The sequence below is a fragment of the Saccoglossus kowalevskii genome, chromosome 12 (assembly GCF_978046115.1).
Source record: "Saccoglossus kowalevskii chromosome 12, keSacKowa6.1, whole genome shotgun sequence".
Classification (NCBI taxonomy): domain Eukaryota; kingdom Metazoa; phylum Hemichordata; class Enteropneusta; family Harrimaniidae; genus Saccoglossus; species Saccoglossus kowalevskii.
Genome location: NC_140652.1, coordinates 19,219,458 through 19,239,460, shown reverse-complemented (window position 1 = coordinate 19,239,460; position 20,003 = coordinate 19,219,458). Strand labels below are relative to the sequence as shown.

Here is a 20,003-nt window from a genome sequence, read left to right as displayed (position 1 = left end):
GTTTATAATGTCGATGCTAATACAAGTATGTGGTTTGTAATGACCATATTAATACGAGTATGTGGTTTATAATGTCGATTCTAAGACAAGTGGGTGGTTTGTAATGACCATATGAATACGAGTATGTAGTTTATAATGTCGATCCTAAGACAAGTATGGGGTTTGTAATGACCATATTAATACGAGTATGTAGTTTATAATGTCGATCCTAAGACAAGTATGGGGTTTGTAATGACCATATTAATACAGTATGTGGTTTATAATGTCAATCCTAAGACAAGTATGGGGTTTGTAATGACCATATTAATACGAGTATGTGGTTTATAATGTCGATCCTAATACAAGTGTGTGGTTTGTAATGACCATATTAATATGAGTATGTGGTTTATAATGTCGATCCAAATACAAGTATGGGGTTTGTAATGACCATATTAATACGAGTATGTGGTTTATAATGTCGATCCTAATACAAGTGTGTGGTTTGTAATGACCATATTAATACGAGTATGTAGTTTATAATGTCGATCCTAAGACAAGTCTGGGGTTTGTAATGACCATATTAATACGAGTATGTGGTTTATAATGTCAATCCTAAGACAAGTATGGGGTTTGTAATGACCATATTAATACAAGTATGTGGTTTATAATGTCGATCCTAATACAAGTGTGTGGTTTGTAATGACCATATTAATACGAGTATGTGGTTTATAATGTCGATCCTAAGACAAGTATGGGGTTTGTAATGACCATATTAATAGGAGTATGTGGTTTATAATGTCGATCCTAATACAATATGGGGTTTGTAATGACCATATTAATACGAGTATGTGGTTTATAATGTCAATCCTAAGACAAGTATGGGGTTTGTAATGACCATATTAATACGAGTATGTGGTTTATAATGTCAATCCTAATACAAGTGTGTGGTTTGTAATGACCATATTAATACGAGTATGTGGTTTATAATGTCGATCCTAATACAATATGGGGTTTGTAATGACCATATTTATACGAGTATGTGGTTTATAATGTCAATCCTAAGACAAGTATGGGGTTTGTAATGACCATATTAATACGAGTATGTGGTTTATAATGTCGATGCTAATACAAGTATGTGGTTTGTAATGACCATATTAATACGAGTAAGTGGTTTATAATGTCAATCCTAAGACAAGTATGGGGTTTGTAATGACCATATTAATACGAGTATGTGGTTTATAATGTCGATCCTAAGACAAGTATGGGGTTTGTAATGATCATATTAATACGAGTATGTGGTTTATAATGTCGATCCTAATACAATATGGGGTTTGTAATGACCATATTAATACGAGTATGTGGTTTATAATGTCAATCCTAAGACAAGTATGGGGTTTGTAATGACCATATTATTACGAGTATGTGGTTTATAATGTCGATCCTAAGACAAGTATGGGGTTTGTAATGACCATATTAATACGAGTATGTGGTTTATAATGTCAATCCTAAGACAAGTATGGGGTTTGTAATGACCATATTAATACGAGTATGTGGTTTATAATGTCAATCCTAATACAAGTGTGTGGTTTGTAATGACCATATTAATACGAGTATGTGGTTTATAATGTCGATCCAAATACAATATGGGGTTTGTAATGACCATATTAATACGAGTATGTGGTTTATAATGTCGATCCTAAGACAAGTATGGGGTTTGTAATGACCATATTATTACGAGTATGTGGTTTATAATGTCGATCCTAAGACAAGTATGGGGTTTGTAATGACCATATTAATACGAGTATGTGGTTTATAATGTCAATCCTAAGACAAGTATGGGGTTTGTAATGACCATATTAATACGAGTATGTGGTTTATAATGTCAATCCTAATACAAGTGTGTGGTTTGTAATGACCATATTAATACGAGTATGTGGTTTATAATGTCAATCCTAATACAAGTATGGGGTTTGTAATGACCATATTAATACGAGTATGTGGTTTATAATGTCAATCCTAATACAAGTATGGGGTTTGTAATGACCATATTAATACGAGTATGTGGTTTATAATGTCGATCCTAATACAATATGGGGTTTGTAATACGCACATGAGCAATAGAAACACCACAGTGCGTAACCACACGTTGGGTACCCGCACATGTCTAGAAATCCACACTATCGAGTATTTCGTTATACCATAAACATGCATGAAAAAACAAATAAATAAAAAGATTGACAATTGCCATAACTACTTATAAAATCACGCGGAGTATGCGTTATTAAAAAGGTATGTCTTCAAATTGATCTTAAAATCATCTGATATTATAATCGATTCTCGTCTTAAGTATAATGGTAAGCTGTTCCAGAACATGAGACCTGCCACAGATACTGTCATAACAAGTCATGAAATTACTGTAAGGCAGTACAAGTAACTATGTGTCAGATGATTGTAGGTGTGATTGTATGGAATAAACAGCGCATGTACGTATAGTATAGTCACGAAATGTAGTGATATATATATATACATATATATATATTAAATACAGTAATTTAAAATCTACTCGACAGCAATGCAAATTTCTAAGATGTGTAGTATTTGGTCAAATTTCTGGCTATCAAAGATCAGTCTCGCTGCAGAATTTTGAACGCATTGCAATTCAGTTTAGTTATTTGTGCTTTGGTTATGCTAATGAGCAAACCGTTACAGTAATCAAGTCTTGAGGGAATAAATGTGTGTACCTTGGTTTATTCTATGGAAAGAATTGGCAAAATCGATGTAAATGATGAAAACAAGATCTTGCTAATTAACTTCACGTAACTATTCATTGATACCTGATTATCAAAAGTGATACCAATATTTGTCATATTAATCCAGACCTGAACATTTATAACCGCCACATCTAAAGTGTAACACATGTTACTGAAGTGGTCTGCATAGTACAGTATTCTCCGTTTTATCTGTGTTTAATTTATCATATTCAGATGGATCCACACTTAAAACCATTGATGCAATTAACAATTGTGTGATTGACAACATCATTAGAATAGTTTTTGTGGTTTAACAGATATTAAGTGTAATTCAGCGTCATCGGCATATAGGTGATAATTTGTAGCATCGGAATTAGTGAATGACTAAATTATCATGAGAATGAATACTAATTCAGACGAGTCGAAGCATTATATACACGAAAAAAATTGATAGGTTGAAAAAAAAACCTGTCGACAAACAAGCTGTTCTCTGATTGGTCTGACTAGTAGGTATGATAAGCCAATCAATTGCATTGTTGCTTCCCATTTGCTCTAATAATTTCAATGTGAATAGGGAATCTCGTGGAACAACACGAACGCCGGCGGTTTTTATAAATGAAGCTATAGAAAAAGACGGCATACATGAGAGTAACATTTCACCTTCATGCCAGTATCAAATGAACTAAACGTTTAGTTATTTCGCTTTTTTGAGTGAGCTGAGAAGACAAGATGGTACGAAGTATCTTGTACACGGTGTGAGAGATTTATATTGCAATATACAACAAATATACAATTCTAAACGCCGAGATTTTTGTTTTAATTATTAAGATTTTCATAATGTGATTCATTCGTGGTTATTAATGTCCATATAACGGTGTGCTTTCACAACATTCATAGTGATGACAAATATTGACTGACATGTGCAAGGCGTCGATGGTCAACACACCAAATCGTACCCTGTAGAAGAAGAAAATATTTTGTGGGAAAAAGTTCTCTCTTAAAATACCTCTTAGTTATGCTGTGTATTCGTACTTGTCAAAAGTGTTTGCTTTGGGAGCAGGTGACGAACATAGTAATTTAATGATTGTTTTTTACTTAGTCAGAGAAGGTAAGAGGAATACATATATTTCTATTATAGTCCAGGCAAGAATAATCAAGTAGAATTACATCAATTTCACAAGCTACATACAGTACAAATATGTTCCACAGTATGCAGATGTATCGAATCTTCTCTGTTTTGTAAAGCTGTTGAAACGTTATCTAAAATGCATATCTGGCAATGAACCGTTTTAAAGGCGCCCTTATGCGGAATCCGATGCAAATGTCACGTTTTTCGAAACAGAAGTTTGGAATAAATACTATAAGACATTACGATAAAGACATGTTATGCTACTCGTACCGTGTCTCATTTAATATTTTAAACTGCATTAAAGTTGATTACATGAAATAAGTAATTGCTTTTTGTCTTTGTTCAGGTCATCACAGCAACAGCATTACTGTGTCGGAATGGCTTTGACGAGCAGCTCACAAAAAAGCGAACTTAATCAGATAATGTGGTACAAGTGTACAACCACACCGATAGTAGTCCACGGAAAGCTGTGTCTGGTGCCATTTCGCCAACAAATCCAGACAAATCTGCAAAAAGCCTCACCGGAACTTATCACTAAGACCAAAACCGGCACTATCTGTAGTTGAAGTTATCATCAGAGATGCATTCAACAAGTCCATCAATATTGAAATTGTGCATGGCACTGACAAGTGCGCATCGAGTTGTGGAATTCTGTTTGTTTTTTGCCAGTGTATATTTGATTTTTTCACATACATTGTCCATATCAAAATTTTAAATCAGCCAAACTTTACAAATATAATAACGTCCTATTCATAACAGTGTGACTGAATTGCTAGTTAACAAATCCAGTTTCCAACATGGCTAAGTGTTCCCAAAGACTGAGTATGCTACTCTAGCGTATGTGGCCTTAAGACAAGACTGTGTCGCTTAGATAGGTCTTCCCCCATGAATTCAGATTTTTTCAACATTTACCAAATGATGATTTGTAATTCATGATTTTTTTATTTCTACTACCTTTTTTTAATTTAAATAATTGAAATTAAATAACATTCCTAAATTTAATTGCAATTATAAGTTAATACCGCACATCGTTAATTGTAAATCAAAAATCGTCAATCGCGATTTAGTGTTGGCCAGCAAAAGTGACAGTTACGCAAAAAAGACAAAATCAGGGTCTACATGCATTTTGTTAGAGACTCAAATTAAGACAAATGGTTAGGCTTGTGTTCTGATTTTAGACGATAATCACAGACTTGGAACACGCTCTACAACTACGAATGGGTTCTATCACGAGTCGCCGGGACACCGAAACCATGCATCGATCTAATTGCTACATAGCTGAACACGAGAAAATTGTTGTGTTACACACTCCCTTTAGGAAACTCACTGTCGACCAACACTATGATGACACTGTCACTGTTATTAGACAATCAACTACCCCACGGCCCGGAGCTGTTCATATATGCAGTAACTGTTCATCTTCATGCTCAGGTATGCTTTTCAGAATGAGTCACGAAAACGCTGTTTCTATCACTCCCCAAAGCTATACAAAAGCCACTAGGGGGAATACCAAATTTGGTGTTTACATATATCTACATTAATATATCTCATCCCTAGTAAATTGTATCTACTAAGTGACTAATATGGGTGGGAAAACCTCGTTTCTTGTAGCTAATATCAAATCATTAACATTAACACAATACTCATGCTTGGTCTAGACAAACACAATGCTGGGAATAACATGGTTAATGGCTTCACTTAGTGTTAGCTAGGATGAGAGTGTTAATTTCGAATGAAAAATGCCTGATGAATTTTAATCACCGAATTAAGTACAAACAAAAACATACGAATAGAATGTACATAGTAGAATACTATAATGAATGTTAACTATGGATTTGAAAGTAAGTCACCTCGAACAAGGTTTATGGATGGTGTACTAGTGTTGGATAATTATGATTTGTATATTGGAAAATGCAAAATGCAAACATAATAATTACCTTAACATGACAGTAGTTTAAAACTCAACAAAACGCAGGTGATTTGTCAAGGGTGCATGGCCTGGCCGTTCCACACTGAATCATGGGCCGTTCATATATAGTACCTGCCACGATTACGAGTTCGTACTTAAAATCGAACTGACGTAAACACATAACATTATTCAGTGCGTGAAACATCTAATGTAGACAATGTGCATTATTTTTAATCTCAACACCGTTACGTTGTTATGGTTAATTTAATGTTCTCTGCATGAAAAAGCATGCGCAGACTTTTTTTTTACACCACATCAGTCATTCATTCAGCTGTCGCTACTCTAGTTTTCTTATTTACTTGTTTGTCCAAATCTATTGTCACCATAAATAATTACACAATGCTTAGTGTCGTCATTAGTAAACTAGGCTAACTATGATATAGTGACATTGTTCAGCTGCATTTAGGTCAATGATCCTGGGTCATACCTCTCGGATAAATCAAGGACACGTCGTTTGTAAAGTATGCCACCGATTGTAGCAAAATACATCCTTGACAAAAGTAGTATTTCGGAACATTAAGACATGCGATACATGTGACGTCATGCATCCGCAGACTGTCCAATTTCAGGGGTATTAGCAGACTTTGACTGAATTGAATCACTCGAAATGAGTAAATGCCTATAAGTAATTCAATGCGTTGACATGGTAACAGCTTCAATTCTCTTGAATATTACAACTGTACATACCACTGTCGGGCTTTGGCGATATAAATCACATGTGACGTCATGCATCCGCAGACTGTCCAATTTCAGGGGTATTAGCAGACTTTGACTGAATTGAATCACTCGAAATGAGTAAATGCCTATAAGTAATTCAATGCGTTGACATGGTAACAGCTTCAATTCTCTTGAATATTACAACTGTACATACCACTGTCGGGCTTTGGCGATATAAATCTGCCTAAAATATATTCACTGTGAATTTGCTCGTAAAGCAGGCATGACTACGTGTACTGAATGATACACACAGGATGAGTTACGATACATGTTTACGTGGAGACGCATGCACCGGAAACATGTCTTACTAATCCCAAGGTAAGCCGATACTAGCCAAAATCGAAAAAAACAAAAAACTAATTCAGGTCAGGTCTCGCTTGTCTTTTTCGAAACATTAAACATTTCGATAATTGCAGGACGAATATTCTTCAAGAAATTGATCCTTCCGCACAGTGCAATAGACCATTTTCCGTACACTGCGAGAATCACGCGTTATGCGTGAAATCGAACGTAAAAACAGGACAAACAAAGGTCATAGCGTTGTAGTCGCGTCAAACATCGCGTGGTATTCGACAAACGCGAAAGTATTTCGGGGACATTTCCATGCTTAATAATGTGCTGTCCACATTTGATGATAGGCAATTTCGATTAAGTGAGGGTATTCGGAAGCAATATTCCTCTGTCGAAGATCGGCCGGTCAATGTAAGCTGCGAAATAAAGAAATTCAAGTTCAAAATCAAATCGTTCGATTTTTGCGGCAGACGTTCGTCTTTCATGCATCTCGCGAGATCTCGCAATTGTTCGGAAAATCACCTATTGTATATTGTGACATCCCCACGATGACTACCCGGCGCAATATTTAATTTGAGTGCCCAATTGTAACCAGTTAGCGCATGGACAATAATGAAACATGTAGTTTCCATAATTCTACATCTCAATAAAGTTCTTGGATTTCAGATGTAAGTCATGCATACTACAAAAGCAAACTAGTCTATGAAAATGTCAATATTTTTACAGTAATCAGCTGTAACCAATCTCCAATAATTCAGGTTTCGGACAAAAATAAACACTATTATAACATTTGTAAAGTTGGTTAATAATTGCATCCATTCTATGAAATATGAAAGCATGGCGCACAATCAAAACACGCATTGGAGGATGTGCGATGTATTTGGTGACTTCGATATAGTAATAATGTCCCAAGAGATGTGATACATAGCGAGGAATAATTTATCGGAGGTTTGGAAATTGTTTATTTGAACAAATGTAATCATCCTAAAAAAATGTATGTATTTATGAGGTACATACAAAACACAGTCAACTCGAGACAAGAAATGCAACGACACTGAATCATCAACAAAGAACAAACCACTAAACATACACGTTACAAACACACTAGTATAAACATGCAACATGAGATTTCAAACTCCAAAACACGGCAAATTACGTCCGCTACTGTAAACAGACGCGCGCGTCGCAGCGTGCAATCACCGTATGAACAGTGACTAGACGTATTGTGTGTGTGTGTGGGGGGGGGGGGGGCAAGAGAAGGCAAGTTCAATAACACGAGTTGAAATTTATAAATGAAATATTCAGAAATATGTCAAGGTATTTACATGGAACACATCGTCATGTGTGTGTGTGCAAACCATGAGTTCAAAATAAGGCCATAGAATACATGCCCCGGGATAATATGAAAGATATGACTATTTGTACAAGAAACACTGTGTGGCAAGGTGATAAGATTGCTGATGTGATAAAATAAAGTGATAAGCTATGTAAATATAAGATAACGAGAATAAAATTGAAACTTCTAATGTCATATAATTTTAAGTGCGTATATGTGAAATAAAAAGTGAATGAGATCATCTATTTCCGTGAGCAGAGTAAACATATAATGTGAATACGTTGTGAACGAAAGGGTCGTAGGGCAAATACCAACCACGTAGATGCGTTCTATTTATAGAATCTGTCGGTAAATGAATAAACCGTCACATTAAAGGCTCAAATTACAAAACATTACTAACACTACGAATTGAGATCAGAGGTCAGAGATAAGAATAAATGAACTGGTTATCATTTATTCTATAATCAGTACAATTTGAACCAATTATTGAGCGGAGCTTCCATTGAAATGCCACCTAGGAACCACCAACATTTTGTATTGTCATACATGCAACTGGGTTACATATTTATTAATTTGTATTGGTATAAAAATGAAAATATCACGCGTCACGGCAGTGTTCCAAATAAGAATGTCAGTCACGTGATTGGATGTTATTTCATATTTCATTTCACAGCAGGACAGTGTAAATAAACGTTATCTATTCAAAATGATTGCATTTAGTTTCAACGCATTTTAGTAGAAAACATATTATAATATAAATCATGTGCAAATATTCTAGGTTTTGTTTCCGTAAAAAAATGTGTCGAAGTCGTCTACCTCTGGAAAACGTCTCCTTCGTCGATCTGCCTGCCGACGATAGCAGTGGAAGCCGAGGAAGGTCGCGGTTCTTTGATTCCGCTGAAAACCATGAAAACCTCAGGCGTTCACGCACGAGCAACAATCTACCCCCGAGACATCCAGTGTTCTTCACATGCCATCGGCAGTACTGTTAATTTCATTAAAATCCATCGCTGTTTTCTTGGTTCACAATTAACATCAAGACATTTTACGTCGACACCTCTAGCAATTCCAAACCGAACGAGAGAGATAATGTGTACGACCTTATCTTATGCTAATTATAAAATCGATTCCGATCATAAATACAGACAAATTGCGTTTGTGTTCGATGGTCTAAATTTAAAAATAAATTCCTTAACAATCGATTGCTTATATTCACAGAATACACTAAATTATTACACACATACCGTTAATAAAAGTTAGGGTTTGAATGTTTTCTTTCCGTCAAAGCATTATTTTCTCCGCGCAGTGCAGCAAAAACGCCACACGACTTAAAAACGTACAACCTGACTTAAGATTATGTCTCGTTTTGGCCTTAGATAGTGCATCAATAATGAATATTTAAATACTCAATTAAATATGCATAAACAACATTTAATATCTTTAATGCGCCTGTCCCGAAACAACCTGTTTGCCACATAAATCTGGAATGCTATATTTCAATTCCAAGACCTGTTTACAGTGTCAACGGCCATATCACGATTGCGTTATATATCAATCCGCGCGTCACAACATTCACGCCGAGAGTCATTTGCGGTTGGCCGTCCGCTTTATTTTCAAAAGAGCCGTACATTGACATACACAGGGCGTGGAAAATTCATTGTATGTTTAATGGAATTCGAACACGCGCTGTTGGAAGACAACCGCACTTCAATAAAGAAAGTCTATTCACCGTCAAGAAGAAATATCGCGTTATATAACACGATTTAATGTCCGGTATATCGCTGCTACTCATGACATACCGCGTTATTTCATGATTGTGGAGATTACTGGTACTATGCATGGGAGATATAGTTACGGGTTTATATTGTCTAAAAATGATTTACTAGTCTGAGACTACATCGTCGCAGAATAGCACATAACAAACTCAAACTGTCGTATTTACCGAAAAGCCAGTAATGATTTTTGTCCTGTCGTGTAACTTCCTTTCCAAATCTGAAAGAAGGTATTCCTTTCATAATCACAAAGACACGAAAGATTATACAATAACATAAAATCTCCAAAACAAATGTACGGTAAATACTCAATGTCAGCCGATATTCTACAAAATAAGCCTACCGCCAACTACGTAACTACATTTGAAGATCATATACGGGACCCATTAGGAAGGATAGTGAGGAAGAGATTAAACGAACAAGCATTCGTTAAAACATTCTCCATGGGCTAACGTGAAGTTCATGTTAATGCTACATGGGCACCGAAAATGTATAAAGACCCAAAACGTCTAAAGAAATGACTATTAAAATTATAGTAATTCACATACAGCAAGGAACATAAATATCGCAAATGAGTAAAGGGTGGCAGATGAACAATTTAGATTAAGGATTTAGTAGATTATGTTTTGGCTCATATTAATCGAAATTAACTTTTAACAATATTTTGCAGAACATGTTTAAAAAAGATGTCAAAATAAATAAAAAAACATGCATTGTTGTGATGACTAAATTTGTACATTTTCATGTATGTTAAATAATTACAAAATCATATATAAACAAGTTTTAACACAAACATCATTAGTCACAAAAGAGTACATGACTATTTTAAAAAAAAAAAATCAATGCTGACGTAAAGGAACAAGAATCCTTGAAAAATGTGTACGTAGCCGATCCCTATCCTCGGGGCGGACATCCGGTCATTTTCACGCCTGGCCACCCGCGGCGGTGAAAACAAAGGCCCAAAACTCGCAGAAAACGGTACTTTGGGATGATTGTTGAGACTCCTCTGACCAGTGCAACAAGATTAGCCCTACGTGTGAAACATATATAAATTTGGTTGTTCGGAATTACTTCAAAGTTGAGTTTGTGTTGTGTTCTCGAATTTTCACCGAAAAATATCCATACTGAATACACCAACGCTTTAAGGAAATCTAAGTAATTCCAAAAAAAAAAGCCGAGTCAGATACAGCAAAAGTCGACAATCTTGATCGTTTTTTATGTTCAGCAACAAGCGTATAAAATTTGATAACAAAGACCTCAAACATCTTCAATATGCTCTACAACGCAAAACTGGAAAACAACTACATTTTGCATTAGATGCAAAATAATAAATTATAAGTAAAGACAATTTAAGGGTACAAAGTACCTATTTGAGAATTATGATGATGATGATGATGAAAATAAAGATGATGATGATGATATGTTGTGTAATGAGTAATTAATAGATATAGTTAGGTTAGTTAGTACGCATGGTGGGGTAACAATGGTAGAGAAAGAAAACATTTTTACAGACATGCTGTGAATCTCATCGATATTTATAAGGACCCGGACCTACCATATGTGTCAGTGGCGACTTATCCGCTATAAAGCCTTACAGCAAATATATGAAGATTAGAGCAACATCAAATATTATACACAGTTTTCAAATGTTTGCCAAAAGAATCTGCGTGGAGATGCTAGCGATTGAAAAACAGCATAACATTATTGCACATGCGCTATGTAATTTCTATTCATATCCAAGTAAGCTGTTTTCAATGGCCTCAAATACAGGTAATACTATTATATGTAATTTGCTGATGGACTCCCTGAATCCCATTACCGGTGGTCAGATTACAAACCTTACATGTTATCCAATTGAAATTTTTTTTTCAATCCGATCTCAATGTATCCAACTCCAAAGAATACAAGAACCGTTTGACGGCACTCGATTTTCCCAGTTACGTGCAACAAATCCCAAACGTCTCGGAGATTATTTAACCCGTTTCTGCGCGTATTGATGGTCCCAAACAAGGGTAATATATTTGCTGATTGATTCGCTGATTCAAATTTCCGGCGATCAGATTACAAGCCTTACATGTTATCCGATTGGGTTTATTTTCCTAATCCAAAGTTCAATGTTTCAAACTTAAGATACGCACGAATTTTTCAACGTCATCTCTTGATGCGCCCGGGTTCATGCAACAAGCCTCAACGCCAACCGTATCACACTTTTGCTTGTAAATTATGTAACCCGTTTAATATGTATTTAATATGTATTTAATATTTAAAATAGGCTAGTTTAGGTACTTTTGTTCATGTACATTTGTGTATATTTTATTTCTTGTTCGCAAAAAGACGTATAAGGATATCGTATCGTTATTATTTGATGTCGATTTCAAGCCGTTCTATGAACCATTTTTGCATAATACTAGTTTATGTGTTGGGTGAACATGTGTTTTGAAGTTCATTCATCAAAAAATCATTATTTTCTTGAATTATGTACATGCTTGATGCATATTGTCTTGGATAGAATATTCTAATGAAATCCCTCACGTAGAACATTTGAAGTTGCATTCGAATACCAAGAGACGGTTTCTGGTGACTTTAATTGAACTAAATACACCAGAGAACACTGGGACACGTAACTACGGTCTCTGCTTTGATGTAGCGTCTTTCGGGATTCGAACGTTATTTCGACCCTTCGAAATTACAGAGTAAATCTGATAAACTTGTTGCACGAACCTAGAAGCTTACGCAATAGAATGTGACGCATATCATATTGTCGCGCAGAACACATATATTAAGGTCGGTAGTCGTCCCGCCGCGCATGTGCGACATTTGTATCGATAAACATTGATTTTCCCACTATCCAACGCGCTCGTCTAATGGAAATTACAAGTATGAGGTTTGCCCTTGGGCGCGACTTGCAATAATTACCGCCGATGACTCTTTCGATACCTTCCAATCAACTAAAAAATACCTATTAAGCTTGCTAATGTCTCAGTTTGTACTCGTTGATCTGCGCAACAGCCAAAGTCGCCATCTTTGTTTATATCAGACCCATATAACTCGCGCATGTGTGGCGCGACGACCAGTACCAGTACCCAGTACACTCTAACGCATGTTATCAAACATATAATACTCCACATGATAGTCGCATCATATTCAACGACATATTAAATGTTCCACAGCGTATTAATTGCCCTAGCCTTATCCACATCATTTGTATTGCTTAAACTGTTGTCGAACAAGACAGTCTAGTATAATACTCAACATTAATGCAGGGGCTGAGCATTCCATTTAAGTCTGTATTAAGCTCGTTATTACTCTGCAATCAATTTACATTTTCACTTTAAATATTTTCAAAGAATGCGTGATTTTTAATCAATGTTTTACAGTCTGTGTTGCATTTACTCCTCAAGTTATATTTTTTTTTACTTCAAATCACGATACTCTGAACTGTTCTATGTAATCTGCAAGTTTTATTGTATTATAGTTGGTGTTCATCACTGATATTAGGTTATTTAATGCCCAGTGACACTGCGTTTGCTGACAACTACTACTTTAAGTTAATTTATAATATTGAAAAAAATAATCAATGTGATAAACCAATATATCAAGTGTATTATTATAACATACCAAGATGCATTAAAACATACTCTCCCCACCGGAAGGGAGTACTTGAAACAGTCAGGTTGATGTTATTGGGTATTGATGTTTGGAGGGATATTTTAGACGATTGGTAGAACGAGACAGCACTATCATTGAGATGTAACTTCAGAATTGTAACAATTTATTTGCCTATTTTATTAAAGGTTAACAAAATAACATTTCTTGAAATCAAAGTTGAGATAAAATGAGTGAAATATTTGAGCTACTAAATTATAGAAATAACTATTAGCGTAATTTTACCAATAAAGATCTATTTTTATAGTGAATTGGAAATCATATGTTTTAGTCACTTCCTTGATTGTGAAGTTAATGTTTCGGCAAAAATGTAAAAACATGTCATGTAAATGACATCAAAAATTGATTTATAACAAATCTGGAATGCATATTTGAGACAATAAATGTATTGGAATGTTGCATACTTTCCTTAAAGTTCATATTGCGGTCATCCGCCAACGATTTTAAGTTTGAAGGAACATAGTAATACCCAAAAGTAAACGGCAGTGTTTGACAGCTTTAAAAATAATTACTATGAATAGCTACATTATTGATATGCGAACAAGATAAATTCACTGGAAATACACCCGGTGAAATACAAAACCAAATTTCACGCACATTATCTTAAGATTAAGACACACTTCATAGATAGAAGACTTCAAATTTGTTTGTAAATATAATATCTAGGAAATGCTACTTGGTAATCTTACTCCTTAGCTCGGGGAAAATGTCTCTTCATAATTACCCCTAAATATCTTGATATATTGAATAATTACTAAGGAATGCGATTACAAACTACCTCCAACTTTATATTATTTTCATCGGTCACGGCAGTTCTAACCATTTTCTGTTTTGAGATGTTATTTTGTACTAACTGTATAGTTCAACAAAAAAGCAGCGAAAAACAGCACAGTGTTTAAAAAATATTGAGAAATCAAACTATTCCCCAAGACAAATAAATATGCCATAACGTGAAAGACACGATTAGAAATGAATACATCGCACAACGCCAGACAGAGACTGTCATCGAAAAAAATCAATATACCAGTATTACGACATGTGACGGTTCGGCCGTGCTTTGAAAAGTGGATTCGAAGTGTTGTTAGTTTACCTGAAAACTAGTTACCTTACGTCTCATTCCATGTCTTGTCGAAGTGTTAACTGTAATAACGTCGTGATTGCATTAATTTTAATACTGCGAGAGATGGCTCAGTGAGATTTCATAAATACAATCGCACTGGGTGAAAAATCGAGAAAAAATTGGGATCGATAAATATATGTACCATAACACGGTTTTGTATGCATAAAAACAGCATTAGAAGACTCATTGATAGAGTTGGCGTCTCCTTTGTGCGATGCGGCACATGAATGCGAGTACGTGCACACGTCAATACAATCTCCGCAAAGACGCCGTGGAAATATACAATATGATTTGCTCATTGCGTCAGTGATCATTGTTCAGTATAGATAATCGAAATTGAAACGCGACATGGTGCCCCGAAAACGATGCAAAATTCAATACATCATGCTCAGAAAGACGTGAACCAGCCAATATGTGTAAACCAGCACAACATCAAAGGATCGTGCTTGGAAAGCTCATTTTTCACCTCTGCTAAACACGTTTTAAATACCTGCTGATCGATTCATTTACACATTAAATATGAGTGAAACGTCTCTTTCATATACGTTTGAGTTTTACTTACAAAATCTAACTGTTTACAGTTACAAAATCTATATACCCCATGCATATAATCGATGCCATCTATCTTCTATGAAAGTATTTTTATTTGTTTTTGTTTTTACACGCATCATTAATCTCTAAGATTGGATGTTTATAAAAGTTATATTCAATGTCTGTGCGGCATGAAATACATACGATTGTATATTCACCAAAATATAAACCGTTTTTTTTTTGCTCTTTGTTGTCAGATTGACACATGCTAAATTTTGCAACAAATACACAAACTTACCAACATGCAGCTAAAAAAACAACTGGACCACGATATTTACGTTTGAGGACACTCGCAAAGACGTCAATTCGCTTGCAGCCAGGCAGCGTAATTTCTTCCAGAAATGAATGATGGATGACTCCATGCATTGTGTTGGTATTTTCCTTGCCAAGTGACTGACTAATTTGGTGTAACAATACAACATGCACGTGTACAATAACGATAAGGTTATTACAAAAATACCTCAAAGTATGCATGAAGACAGTCCTGCTGGAGTATCGACCGACGCGCAGCGGAGGTCGATGCACTGTGCACTGTCTGAGTGCATACTTTGAGGTATACTCGTAATAACCTTATTATTATACATCTTTTCCTTCCAAGGATACACCATGGGAATGTCGAAATTCAAAATTCAAAACAGAATCAACAAACTTGGTGTGCAGTCCGGTCCTAACTCTGGTGGCAGCCATGTTTTTTTAAAAAAAAATTTATTAGGGGACGCTTACGCGCGTAATCATTCAATATTGGCAATTCGCTTTCCCTAATATGGTAGAATGAAAATACCCCGTAAAATAAATACCGCAAAATTACGGCACGCTGTAACTTATGGCGTTACGGTGACAAATGTATAATAATTCGTATCATAATCCCCCACAAAATGTGACAGACTAATGTTACTAGAAACATGTATAGCATAAAGTATTTTCAAATGTTTATGTTTTGCTTCTAGCACAGCTCCGAAATTGTAACAGTGTATATCCTAAACAGTCGCCGCCTATGTACATATAAAGGTGTGTATCCACAAGCCTGTATCTATACTTTAAAAGATCACATGTTTGAGTGCTGGTATGTGCTTTGGTGACCTGCTTATCCGCCGCGTTACGAAATATCCAGACATGATCGCCGCCGTATCTATAAACATACGCAAAACACTACATTTGAAATGAAGATTATCAAAGATGAAGGATTTGGAACCGATGCTTGTTGACAAATAAGAAGAATTTAACAACACCCCAAAGATTATCTCAATACGAACATTATACTGACAATTTCTTTAAAACGAAATATTTTAGTTAATCTTCTTCAAAACTGCAGCAAGTTTGGGAAACCGTACATACATTGCTTAAAAAAGAGGGGTGGAATAAATGAGAAGAAACAGAAGGCTTTCGGGACTATTTCATTTGTATCAACTTAATAAGAAGTGTGTTTTCATGTACATGATTCGCTCTAAGCCTATAACACGCGTCTATCTACCCACGGCAATAATATCATTATGAGATTATATGGTTACCACATTTTAGGCGTTTCAATTTACAACATTCAGACTAACACATATAAGTTTAGGGTATACACAAATGCTTAATAAGAAATCAAACCGCGATCAGACACTTTTCTCAGCGTCGCGTTTTGGTTTTACCGCAAACGAAGACGCGCACGTGACGTTGTGTGTGCATTCAAATATCAATCCGCACTGTGACCCGATTTAAAATAGAAAGGACATGAAGAGAGTAATATTTGAAAAAAAAACTAATACACTGTAGCTTGAAACAATTGCATTTATGTCTATAACGTGTACATACGTTTTTTTAATTAAATTTGGATACAACTTTTGTTGCGTTCGACATATTCATAATGCACCATCGCTAGGACGGACGCTCCCGCCGTACGACTTCGGGTTGCAAAGGTTCGGTTCAGTTACTTTATTCGAAGCTGTGTGTTTTGTATACAGTAACATATACTGTCACACTATATTTACACTTCAATAAGATTTGCAATGTGAATACAAAATTTCTCCTTTTTTACTTGTAAACCAATAACGCGCATCGCTTCACTGCATATAGCAATCTGCATGACACCATGATAAAAGCTTGATGGCTGCGTCCCATGTGGTGTTATCTTTACTGCGCATCCCTGCTCGTGAGTGATTTTTCTCTCGCTACGCTCCAATAATCTAAACCCTCGAGTACCCATAGCTATAACGCGTATATGAATTGGCAAGGCTTTTGACTGAATCTCCATAGGCGCGCGGCGTTTCAAAAGATTTTTTTTTAAATATTCACTCTAAACTCATCAATGGTTGCTGCTTTTATGATTACACTCGTGCTGCTAATGCTTCGTTCATTTCCGAAATGGACTTAAGTATTAAGATAACTCATTTAAATATTGTTAAAAACAGCAGGTACAATGAGTATGTGTACGTTTGATAATATCATGACATACCTTAAAGCACGTACGAATATATACCACGCCGAGTGCGAGTGATGACGGGAATTCGGCTTACCCGGTCTCTATTCCATTCTGACAGCGGACGGCCTTCTGTGAAATTAAGCAAAACGATGTTGACAGCAACTTACGAGACTGCCCTAATCAACTATACGCTGACAACACAACGGACTTGCCAACTTCATACGTCGGACTCGTAATGGCAAGCAGAGTCTATCACAAAACCGCCGTAAGTTCTTGTAATCTTATAGATATTCGACAAAACCCCTTGCTGTGCTTGCAGCTGAATAAACACACTCTGCGAGCGAGACAGTGGTGATTATACGTCATTTAACGTAAAATCGATGGCAAACACTTGAAAATAAAAAAATACCCCAGTTCATCAAAATGGAATCTTCCTGTAGTTAATAAAACATTCACACGCTCGTTTAGATAGGTATTGCAGCTAATTAGAAAGCAAGCCTTTTCATAATTGATCTCGTTAAAATAGCTTATAACACCAGCATCACAGTATGTATTATAGATGACCTGTGAAAGGCCACACATCCTGGTACATTCTGGGTGCACAAATTCACAATTTATGTGAATATCTCAACCATTTCTCTTCAAAAACGGTAAATTGTCATTGAATTTGAAAACATTATAAAAAAATGACGTACACAATCAAAAATATATTCCTGTTTCTAGAGTACTACAATACTCCCACGAGGTACGAGGATGTGTGACTACTATGGGGTTATTCATAGGAACAATATATAATCAATATTCCGAAAACTAAATACATATGGTAGATTGATCCGCTCTGAGCGTGGTTAATAATACCAGCGTTACGGCATAATAATGACAATATAGTGATGGTCATTGGCACAGACCTATACTAAAACTACACGAATGTATGTTGATAGTTGCATCGAATCGGCAATTTTGTGTACAAGACATTGACCCGTATAATATTAGTTGCACACTTGCATCAAATAATTAGTCGTGGTAAACTTTAGTAAGTGAACCGAGATTCTATTGAAAATAGAATATATTTCTCAGAAGATTGCCCACCAACATATTGATGGATATTCATTTGTAGTTAGATCTTTTGAAAGAGAAAAATGGGAACATGTATTGCTCCACGTTTTTTAAGAAAAAAACGTTGGATGGTATATTGCAGTGATGTCCGCTGTTAATAGGCATGTAAATAAGTCAAGTGGTATCACGATTATCTTTATTTCCAAGTATTTGTTACATTGTGTAATAAATGCGTTTTCCTTCCTTCACCGTCGGAGGCGTGCATCATATTTATTTCTCTGTATTATTTTACTACATACTACAATTTCTCCAGTTCCCCTGAATTACTGTATATCAGAACACAATCCAAATCAATCAGTCCGTTAGTCAGTTAGTCAGTCATTCTATCACGTGACCAGTAATTGGCGAAAACTCAAGGTGAATCGTTAACGAGATCTAATTTATAGTACCGGAAAAGTGTCCCCAATGTGTTAATTTAAGTGGAATGTGCGTACCCCTGAATGAAAAAAAATCATTGAGGGCATAATGATCTCGCGATTCACCGTCACCTTGACTCTCAGCACAAAATTCTCGCGAATACATGGTACGATACATGTTTCTAATTTATGTGGTTCGAAATTTATTTTGAATTAAAAAGATCGATCTAAAAATACAAAATGCTGATGAATATGATCTTTATGTGACTTATTTACATGAAAGTAAACACCGCACATTTTTACAATGTGACAAATATATTGTTAAGTAAGGAGAGTTAATTGAATCGTGATATCACGTGACTTATTTACATGCACGTAAACACCACGCTTCACTACAATGTGGCAACATATTTTGCTATGTAAATAGAGATTGTGAATCGTGTCATCACGTGACTGGGCCATCTGTACATACATGATGATACTGTTTATTATCTAATTTAAAAAAAAAAATCAGTCAGACCACTCAGTTGGCTCAGTCTTTGTATAAAATATTTATACTTTGCCAGCTGACTCTCATAATGGGAATTTAAGTCTAGGAAACACCACGTGACAGAAAGGTGTTGTGAGAGCCTAGCCAGAAATAAATTCCCGATGTATTGTCGTGTTAGCTACTTATAAATACTTTAATTTAATTTAATTTTAATTTAAAGTACTCGACAAGGCAATTATATTTTCTTCATCAACCTACCATTCTCTAATTTCTACCATCCGTTGACAATGGCCACTCAGAACCACGACTCCACTGCT

At 35.6% G+C, this 20,003-nt stretch overlaps 1 protein-coding gene across 2 annotated transcripts in view; it reads right to left on the bottom strand.

Annotated features, from left to right (window-relative positions):
• The window catches only part of LOC144363521 (ly6/PLAUR domain-containing protein 6-like), a 61,925-nt gene extending 43,956 nt beyond the window's left edge, over window positions 1-17,969 (bottom strand). Inside the window, exon 1 of one of the 2 annotated variants that reach the window (XM_085506167.1) lies at window positions 17,758-17,969. The gene's annotated coding sequence lies outside the window, so the exon portion shown is untranslated. Of the gene's footprint in view, window positions 1-5,795; window positions 5,888-17,757 lie in introns of those variants that run through there. The other variant, XM_085506168.1, reaches the window with a different exon arrangement.
• Window positions 17,970-20,003: the final 2,034 nt, after the last annotated feature.